This window comes from Coturnix japonica, chromosome 8 (assembly GCF_001577835.2).
Source record: "Coturnix japonica isolate 7356 chromosome 8, Coturnix japonica 2.1, whole genome shotgun sequence".
NCBI lineage: Eukaryota > Metazoa > Chordata > Aves > Galliformes > Phasianidae > Coturnix > Coturnix japonica.
This window is the reverse complement of record NC_029523.1, coordinates 12,838,816-12,849,569: the sequence shown is the minus strand read 5'-3', so window position 1 is coordinate 12,849,569 and position 10,754 is coordinate 12,838,816. Positions and strand designations below refer to the sequence as shown.

The following is a 10,754-nucleotide window of genomic DNA, read 5'->3' as shown; positions in this document are numbered from 1 at the left end:
AATCTGTTTTTATTTTCTTGGGTAGTCTGCAGGTGTCCCAGGTTACAAAATGGAGCTGTTCAATACATGTGGCTGAAGCCAGTGCCCTGTGTTAGGGTCTAGAAATCCCTTCGCATAGCAATGTGATTGGCATCAACCAGTGTGTGATTTACTAAACACTGGGGACAGAAGAAGGAGAAGAAGCATTTATCTGAATTTTTAAAAAATCCATTTGAAATAGAGGAAAAAAGTCTAAAATGCAGCACTTCTTTCCTGTTGCTCTGAAGGAGAGATCTGGAGAGACAGAAATGTCCATCATGAAGAGTGCTTCCCAGAAGTACATCACTTAAAATGGGGAGACAGGCAACTTTATTGTACACAGACACACACAGGCACAAGGGGTAAAGATGATGAGCATACCATCACCTGGAGCCAGCTGCCACAGCCCTGTTTTTTAGTGCTGAAAAAACTCTGACAATACGCAGCTGGCTGAAACAAAATCAGACGTGACAGTAAAAATACACAGCCAGTATTTATGTCTTGGCCTTTAAGGAAAAAAAAATAAATAAAAATAAATAAAAATAAAAAATTCAAGACTTACTTGATTAAAAACTAGCTAAAATAAACCTGTTTTGAACCCAAGTAAATTATTTTATATAACACCGAGGATTAAGGGCACCTCCAGTGTCATTTGCCTTGTTTTGGCATGTTTCCTTATGGAACCCTTGAATGTTTCCAAACTAGGCATAGCCAATGACATCCATTAGAAAGGGCAAAAATGATCACTTACAGCTTCTCTTGCAATTTCTAAACCCACCTGTTTATGGTGAAACTGAGCCAACACCCAGAACTGTGCAAAGCCGTAGAGTGTGGGAAGGCCAAAAACCATCAAGCTTAATTATTTGCTGTAGGGGATGTCTGTCAGTGTAATTGGCTGTTGTACCTAATCACTGATTGAAAAAAACTCTGTTATTTAATAATTTGCTGTTACATTGCTACTAAACAGAAACGTGAATTGTCAGAGCTGCGTGGGCTGGCAGGTGGGAGAGTTATGTTGAATGCTGAGGGTTTGCAATGGTGAAATGTGAGTAGTTCAGGACAAACAGGTCTGGAAATCACCCAGGCTCAGATACTTTCTGCTTTCTGCTTTCTGTGTATCTGAAAATGTTTCTGAGCAAAAAAGGATGGCCTGGAGGAGAGAGTCTATGGAACAAACTGGGCTGTACAGCCCGTGTGGCACTGCAGCACTGCCAAATTCCAGCACAAACTGTGTGCTGAAGTTGCGTGTTGGTATGGATGTATTGACAGCTGATGTTCTTTGAGTTAAATAACAGAGTAAACACGGATTTGTAATCTGAAACCTTCCTCCTGCCATGTTTAATGAATTTTTAGTTCAACTCGTACATAAATAATCAGCAAGTCAAATAACACAGGTTACACTTTACAAAGTGAGATAATTAAACTTAAAATATAGACTCTCTATTATGCACAGAAATGTAAATAACCTCTGCCAAATACCCACAGAAGTACACTTGTGCAGCTTTAAAGTCACAGGCACTGACAGACAGGACGGTTAAATATTGCCTTTTATTACAATGTAGAAAACATAAAGCAGTACCAAGTGTAATGACAATTTCTGAAAACTTGGAGAATAAAATAGATCTGAGATCAGCATACAGGAATTAATTTTTAAGATCATAAATCCAATCAAGCAAATTAGAAAAAAACAAATTAAGTGACATTAAAAAAAAAAAAAAAGCATTATTTAAACATGCTACTCTAAGCAGAACTTGCTTCTAACTGGGCCATTCAGCAATAGTAAAATAACACTGAGTCATATTTGATCCCACTGTTCTGAAAACTCAACATTCTCTGTCACTGAGACAATGCTCTGTAATGCTCCTTTCTTCTTGTTGTGAGCATACCATTATTTCATATTCTTTTTTCATTCCTGTGTTTAGAAAGAAAAAAGTGAGCTGAAGCGGCGCAACCTTTGGTAGAATGATCTGTGACACCCCGTAATCTTTTGATACTACCTTGATTTCTAATTGTGTTTTTCCCATTTTTAGCAAAAGAAATATGAAAAAAACCAGAAATGTAACCTATATTATTATACTTTAATGTGATGTTCTACTTTTCTGTTTGTAGTTCTTGAAGTTTTTGTCTTACTTCATTAAACATTTAATAAATCACTGCCAGTTTTGTGACAGATTTTAACCATAACACAAACAGCGGGAGGTGTAAACTCAGTTCAGTTCGTATAGGCATATAATATCCTTGTCGACATCATCATCCCCTCAAGGCATATTGGCAAAACGGCCAATGGAAGCTAAGCTTTTTCCGACAAAGCTTCGAAAATAAAGTTTTCTTCTTTTATCTTACTACAAATCAATTGGAGCCCTTGCAGCAAAATCCTATAAAATAACTTCAAACACCGCTTCTTAGTCTAAAAATTTGTATTATGGCTAAAACTCTTTGAAGTTTTATGACTGAAGTTTGGAGAAAAATGATTTAAGTGCTATCTGCTAGACATCAGAGTGTCAAAATTTCGTTCAGTTTTCTTGACACATAAACTGCTACCTACTGTATGTTTTTTAGGATTTTTTTCTTGCTTTTAACCACCTAACCCAGCCTGCTTGATGAAAGTTTCTTAACTGCAGTTTATCCTACTGAATTAATACCCTTTTAAGCTTCAGCTTACAATAACTGATTATTTCATTTTTGATTTTTAGCTCCTCTGACGACGCAGGTGGCAGCGGGGTTGCAGAGAGCTTCCATGGAAGCATCATGTTGGTTTAAAAAGAGAAAAGAAAGCAGGTGGAGTGCTAAAAATAAACCAGGAATGGAACCTGAGACTGTGTCTGTCCGGCTGCTACTGCTGCAACAAAGCTGGAGGGGCACCCATGGCATTCCCATAGGAGCTGAGAAAGGAGTGACAGGTAAGTGCTGTGTGCAGTGTTCTTCCCCAGGGGGCCAAGGAGGCTGGGATGGGTGCCCTGCCACACATGTCCTGCCGCAGGGTCTGCAGCTAGGCACATCCTCTGGGCACCCTCAGTTAGTGGACAGCAGTCCATTTTCTGATTTCTGTCCTTACAGTTCTGGGAGTGCCACCCTCCCAGCAGTGCTCTCTCACAGGTCCCCTGAACTTTTCTGAGGTCAGCATTCCCTGTGCAGGAAAGCTCTGCCCCTTCTGAATGATCCCAGGACTTGCTGAGTGCAATCTGAACTACCTTATTTGGTTAAAATACCCATTGAGGGCAAAAACCTGAGGAAAAGCTTTGAAATCTGAGGTATAAAAAGAGAAGCTTGGCCTAAGCCATTCCTTTTCCATTTAGTTTTTTATTTGATTTAAGAAATAATCAAAAATGGACACCAAAATGTTATTCTTTGTAGAAGGAAAATGGTGTTGTGTTATCAGAGCTGCATCGAAATGACAACATCAGAATTTAGTGGAATGGTTTGCATATAAAAATTAAACAAGGGGCATAAAATCATCTGTGGAAAGCAATGGGAAAAAAATGTGGAGAAAAAGAAAATCAGTGACATCCTGCAGACTGCAGCCTTGCAAAATTTTATTCACCCAAGATGAGTGATTTGTTTTGATGGGCAAGCAAAATATAATCATTTGAGGGAAGAAAGAAAGAAAGGGGAGGAGGGGGGTCCATTATCATCAACTTGGAAAAGGGCGGGTGAATAGATTTTGTGCCTGAGCTGGTAAATTTGTAGTACAGCTTTGCATGGCTGGAATAATATAATAAACTGACTTAAATATAAATGCCATTTAGGAACTATTCCATAGTGAACAGTTAAAATGATGGCATTCAACAGAACTGCCACAACAGAGCCTGCTGTTGCTGCTAATTTGCTGAAGTAGATCTGCTGTCTTTACTTCCTCCACTGCTCCTGCTGCACCTCGAGGCATGCTGAGGGCTCATCCATCATGTGCTGGCTCATAACAAGGCAAGGAGAGGGAAGCTCAATTGTAGTGTACAAGAAACTGAAGTGTAGGTCCAAAAGGTCACAGGAAACCAGCAACTGTTTAGAATGGGTGAGCTGGGAAAAAGATCCTGCAAAGGAAAACATAGCATGAGAACAGTTCGCAGGCTCCTCCAGAGTGTCCATGGGGGCTGCTGCTAGCGGCAGTGCACTCGGAGCTGCGTGCAGGAAGGGCATCCAGAGCATGCCAGGGACAAAGCCCCGGAAGGCCGCATCGTGCTTGATAAGCTTTTAATGCAGAACAATTTGAAATTGCCTTTAATGCTCCAATGGAGAACCAAGATACGCAAGATTTTTCCCTTCTGTCATGTGGCATTAGAGCAAAAGACTGGATAATAACAGCAATACATTAGTCCTGCCAGAGAACTGCACTGACACATGCAACATGGGCACATGGGCATATTGTCAGCACCTCCATGAGCACTGCCATGACCTAACTTTCAAGCAGCTGCACTCACGTCACACAGCTCACGGCTCTGAGCAGGCCCTGGGCTGAAGCAGGCAGCTTTGGAAATTTGTCTTGCCTTTTCCTGATCTTTTCACCTGGCCTTTTGTAAGCTGGTAGGTAGAAAAAGCCACGCTGGTCCATGGCGTCAAACAACGGCTGAGTGAGCATTAAATCCCCTGGCAAACAGTTTAACACACTCTTCATAAACCAGTTCTCCAAGATAAGCCATCAGGCTGCATGCAGATGACAAAGCTCATTCTGACAACACAATCCAGACTTCACACTACCAGTCACGTCGATCAACATCTGAACTAATGTCAGAGTCTTCTCTTACTAATGAGCTGCTGCACTGAGCTGCAGCCTTGCTATCAGTCAGGTAGCTGTAATGAGGTAGAATGAATGGCAAGACCTCTCTTCAGAAGCTTCCTCTCATCCAGCCATAGAGGGGCTTCACCGTTCACTTATTCCAGTACAAACCATGAGTATCTTTCTGGTCTCCACCAGCATCATACATGCCCTTACTCTAGCATCCCATTTACATGCTAAATGCAGCTGTTCAGAGAGTTTATTCCAGAAAAGAATATTGACAAAAAAAGCATGAGATCTCTGGTTTCCTAATCACTTGCAGTCATATGTTTGTACATAAGAATGTCTTAATGCATACCTTGATTTTAAATGAAATTACATTGCCACATTCCCCAAATTGGACACCTGCATGTTGTACTCTTCTCTCCTTCAATTACCTGGGCACCAGGCACATTCATCTGGCTGCTCAAGCTTTGATTTTAAGCAACAGCTTCCACACAGTGGTATATATTCTATTTACACATCCCTTAAAATCACTGGAGGAACCAGAGGGCTGTACTCCAAATCCATAGCTTCCCATCAATATAACAAAGCCACAATAATGATTTCTTTATTTTTCTTTGCCCATCATACCGCTGTTGAATGGCCTGAACTGAACGGTTACTGCCAGGCCCAGAGGTTGTGTCCAAAGCAGAACTAGGGCAGTTTGCTAGGAAAGTAATTTATAGCCTCAGCGATTGAAGAAGCGCCCATAAACACATACTGCAGGAGGGAAGAAGTCGAAAGAGCAATAAGGAAAGCTACGGCATTTCTTACAATCTCCCACTCAGCCTCTCTATGGTATTCTTCTTTAGTTACTAAATTAAGAGTAGAGTGGTTTTGTTTCCGTACTGGGGTTAACTCTCAGCGCAGACAAGTTGGCTATTATTTGTTACTCCTATCAAAACAGTCATTACAGAAAAGCTGGGCTTGGATTCATATTGCAGACTGAGGTTGTGACTTGCATCTTTCTCATCTTCCCAAATATTTCAGACAGGTTTTGTTTTTCTCTGTCTTAAACCAACATCTTATGTATCTCAGTGGCAGGTCTCAGCATGCAATTATTTATTCACTTCTCATTCTATATCACATAAAAAGGGTTATCAAGTTTAAATCTTTAAGACTAATGAACTGCTGGTTAACACTTTTGAGGCAATTAACCAGCAGTATTGCTTCTTATCAACTGACAGAGGCACAGCTGCATTCATTTTTTCTCCTTGGAGCATCTCACATGCTTGTTTGCTTGGAGATGATGGCAGGAGTGACCTGTCCACTGAGCCCACTGCAGTGGTTCCTTCCCATGGTCCCTGACATTGGCAGGACAGATACATCAGTGGGGCTCAGCAGGAATGTTTATGTTGGTTACCAAATCCCCAGTCAGGACAACTCTCAGAACAAAGCAGCTTCTCACACTGCTGCCTGTGCCAAGTCTCTGGCCAGGACTCCTCAGCAACCCTGTCACTGCCAGGATGCTGCAGCACTCCCCCCAGGGCTGATGGCACCTGACACAAGCTAAATCCACCCTTCAGGCTCCTCTGGCTTCTGCCAAGGGGCCAACAAAGCGGACTGAAGACTGGGGCAGTGCAAATCATCTTGAACAACATTATGCCATTATCCTTGACTAGGGCACACAGGTGGAAATTTGGTGAGGGTGTGATGAAGGAGAGGACTCAGACCCCTTGATTTTTTTATGCTAAAAATCCTATAGGGAAGTAGCTTGAAAGGTACAGACTTTTCTTGTTTCTTTTATTTCCTGGACAGCTACAATTTCTTTCTAGGAAATGCGTATTTTTTTCCAGGATTAGCATTCATTTGAGGTTTACCTTTTATTATTTAAAATGGAGGATTTCCTTTGCCTCTCAAGTTTGCCCGTGTCAGAAGGCTCGAGGTTCCTAATAGCTGCAGTCCCCCTCCTGCCAGCTTAGCACATCACCCACAAGTCCTGCAGCGGGGCAGCCCTGCTGCTGCCCTGCCCAAAGGTTTTTGCTGGCAAAAGTTTGCAGACGTCTTGGCTGCAGCACAGAGAGGACCCCCACTACCTGAAACTCAGCTGCTGTTCCCTAATGTTACAGAAGAGCACTGCTGGGAAAGGATGGCAGTGCTGAAGGTAGTGTAAATAAAATAAATCCGTGGGTCTACAGAGAGGTAATATTCCACCTGAGATTTATATGCAAGTCTTGAAAAGCAACCCAGTGAAAGCATCGCTAATTAGAATGATAAAACATTTGTGTACAGAGAAGAGATTATTTAAAGCATGAATTATTTCTTATTAAGATAATAGCATCTAATTAAATGTTGAAAGAGCTGGACTGCAGTTTACACTGTAAAATGATCTGTTAAATACATTCCCGTTAACATCAATACAGCTATTGACAAACAGATCCAATTTTTATTTACTTTGAGAGAGTAGACAACAGCAAGTTTTACTACCACTATCTTATTTTACAAGCATTAATGAACAATTAACCAACACTAGCACTCTTTCCATCTGTAATCCTGTAGTAGGATCACTAATCTCCACCACTAGCAGCTAATGATGAAGGTCTCTTAAGCTTTACTTCTTATCTCAGCCAGTTCTTAATACTTGCATAAGTATGCTTTCTGAGCAGGGCGGCCCCCCGTTGCTCTGCAACTGGAATACAAAAGACTGGTGAAATTTTTGAAGGGTTTTCTGTTCAATAACACTTCTATACTTATGTTTGCCTTCCTACAACAACAAACACAAGTGATCAGCAGAGGACTAGCAAGGTCACCAAGGGCTCTGTGTTTCCATACTTGTTCTAATACTTATAAGAATGTATTCATGCCCTATTATATATATTCCCTGGCTGCTCAGGCAGAAGCTCTAAACTGAAATGAAATAAAGGGAGAAAAAATAGAAGACTAAAACTGTATTTACTTCAAGAACAAGTTTGCAGTTTGTATCGAAAAAAAAAAAGTTAGAAAGTGACTGTCATTAAAAATACATGCAAGATAGATAAACTGAAATTTTGATAGTATACATTTTCTAACTTCTCTTTCAAAGAGTTCCTGCTTACACCATACACAAGAGATCCATACAGCAGGATGGCAGGGAGATTGCCAAGCAGAAACAAACCAGCAGCATCCTCTCAGCTGGGAACGCAGCATGGTCACGAGCCATGTCATGAGACAGGACAGTCTGGGAGCCACCCAGGAGGAGAATGAGGTGCAGGTAAGATTTCACAATACAGGCCTTCCTCTCTTTCAAGGGTAACTTTAGCTTCTATGAGAAACAGATGAACTTAAGAGCAGAGATTGCTGCAGAAGGTGAACAAGAGGAGAGCTGAAGCTCAGTGAGGGCAGCAGCACTGGTGATGGGCCCCCACCTGCACCACCTGTGTGGCTAGCAGTGCCAATGCATCTCCAACTGAAGGTGGAGTTTGTGCTATGTGCACAAATAGCAACAGGAGCTGGGAACAAACATATCCACAAGCTATACCCACAGAGTTGTTATAGTAATAATTGGCAGTGTGAACTATTGCCAAATAAATGTATAAGTATATAAGTAGCTAGAAACTGAGAATTAATGTTTCTAATGCAATCAAATCTGCCTCCTTGTATGCACTTCGTCCAAAATTTCTTCTTGTTTAAGGCATATAAAGAAGCTGACTTCACCTGGCACCCACAGCTGAAGGATGTCATGGAAAGCATGCCCATTGCCACCAATACTAATTGGCCCCATGCAAATACAGGCTGATTTTTGTTGTATCTGTACAATGTATACCACAATGCTGACCTTTTCCTTCAGCAGAGCTCCTCAACAGAGATAATGAATCACATTGATTAGAGAAGAAAAAACACTTGTTCTGTGCCTCTGCAGGAGTTTGTGAATACATCTCACTTTTATCATGTTGCCTCCTTTTTTCTGTGCTTGCAACTACCTGGTGTGGTCCAGGACATTGCAGCACCTGGCAGGGGTGCAGAGGGACCCTGGTGCAGCCCCAGTACAGCAGCTCTGGCTGGGCACAGACCACTGACCCCCCCAGATATATCTGGCTGTGTCTGGTGGAAGGAGCAGAGGTAAAGGAATGAGAGGTTCTGGGACTAGCAGAACCTGAACACACACTCCACCTAGACTACTTTGCTGAACTATAAGGGCAAATAATCCAGAGTGGGAATCCAGAGTAACACAGCTAAACTGTTCTGATCCTGGCCATATCTCTGATGTTCCCATGTTCCTGTGCTGCACAACATCCTCTCAGTACATCCAAGAGAGATGTTTGGAGGGGATGAAGCTGCTCAACTCTGGAACATCTCTCTTTCAGTAATGGTCTTCTGCAGATATCGGTGGGGTATGCAGAGATACTTTATGGAACTACGTAATGCTAGAAAATTCACACGCATCCTACTGCTTGCAAGATTGTTTGGTATGAGAAGTATTAACAAGAAAACAAAACTCTGATGCTGTGAATCATATTCTGGGGAGTGGACAGAGGGTGGCCTATTTGTCATTATTCTGTGTCTCCTGCTCATTTGCACAGCTGTCAACCCCAGGGCTGTTTGGAGTGGCTGAAACAGCAGCATAGTAATGGACTGCAGTAGCAGAGGAGTTCAGCACAGCTTTATCAAATGGCTGCTTGGATAGAGCATAGAAACTGGTAACAATTTTCCTCCAACTGCTCTCAAAATGCTCATTTATGTCTATTTAATTTTTGTGTTTTCCCAAAAGGAGGGCATTTTTACTTGAACTTGCTGTACAAAGAAAACGTCAGTGTTTAGTATATTATTTCAGTTTTCCTGATATGATAAAGGAAAAGATAAAAGTTAATTAACAGTATTGTTTCCAAGATAGCAAGAGTTTGTCTGTGATGACAGTGCTTTGAATTAACCAGGAGGAAGCAAAAACATTGGTTCAACATTTCTACTTTGTAGATATTGGATATTTTTCTCCACCCCCATCCAGCTCACATATTCATTACCCAAATTGCCTATCCTCAAAGTGATAATATAGTGTGGTACAACATGCCCCGACAGGACACAAATTGACTCTGTGCCTAGATACTATACAGACAGTGTAAAGCAAATATCTCACTCTATTATCTGTTGTCTCTATGAATCAACAGATTACATGGTTCACTGGGTAGCTGAATAACTTTTACACAGTTTGCTCATATCTATTTACACATATTCTACAAAAAATGCATTAACACCAAAGAACAAATGTAGAAAAAAAGATACCTGCAGAATCCAGACAAATTACACATGTGAAAAAAAAAAAAAAAAAATGAAAACCAAAACACAATAAACAGTGATGCCTGAATTTCTTATACAAAATCTGCAGATAAGAAAGGAGTCCATTCTCTACCTACAGAAATCTAAGACCAAGAGTTACGTGGAAGGCCCTTAAAAACCTTAGGAGGAACTTTATAATCTGTGATGAGTTGTGTTTGTAGCTGAGACTGCACCCCATTTTGCAGGCCAGTAATATTTCAAAGAGTGGAGTTGTAACCACAGTGGGTGCTTTACTGATGATGCCTGGGGAGACAGACGTTTTGCTCTCACTGAGCTATAGATATTGAGGGCACCACAGCTCCCATGCTAACAGTCACTCTTATCTGCTGTTTTGTATGGCACACAATGTTTCCAGGAGAAGATAGGCCTTGCTCTCCATGCCTCATGTGACAATGTAGCCAGCCAAGCAGTTGACGTGAACTGGAGGTTTTGTGACCATTTACCATCCCTCAGCAGCATGGACACACTTCACAGGTATGTAAAATCCTCTGGGATAACACAGCAGCCATGTTTATATAGTCATGTTTTAGTCACTTTTATATACTCCAGTTGGAGCATACTTCACTACTCATACACTTCAGATTGCATTCCACATTAACAAGCGACTGCTCTTCAATAGCCCACAGGCCAACTGAATGGTGATAATCATTTAATGCATGTGGATTTTTCTTATTGTACTTTTAGAGCCTTTTAGGGAAAATTAAAGAAGCGCATGGGTTTGCCATGTATTTTC

The 10,754-nt window shown here is 41.3% G+C and overlaps 1 long non-coding RNA gene across 1 annotated transcript; it reads left to right on the top strand.

Moving 5' to 3' along the window:
• The first annotated feature begins 7,797 nt into the window (after positions 1-7,797).
• Positions 7,798-10,489, top strand: LOC107317389. Its single transcript, XR_001556863.2, has 3 exons — positions 7,798-7,961; positions 9,271-9,387; positions 10,377-10,489. It is a non-coding gene; the product is annotated as an uncharacterized LOC107317389 (long non-coding RNA).
• Positions 10,490-10,754: the final 265 nt, after the last annotated feature.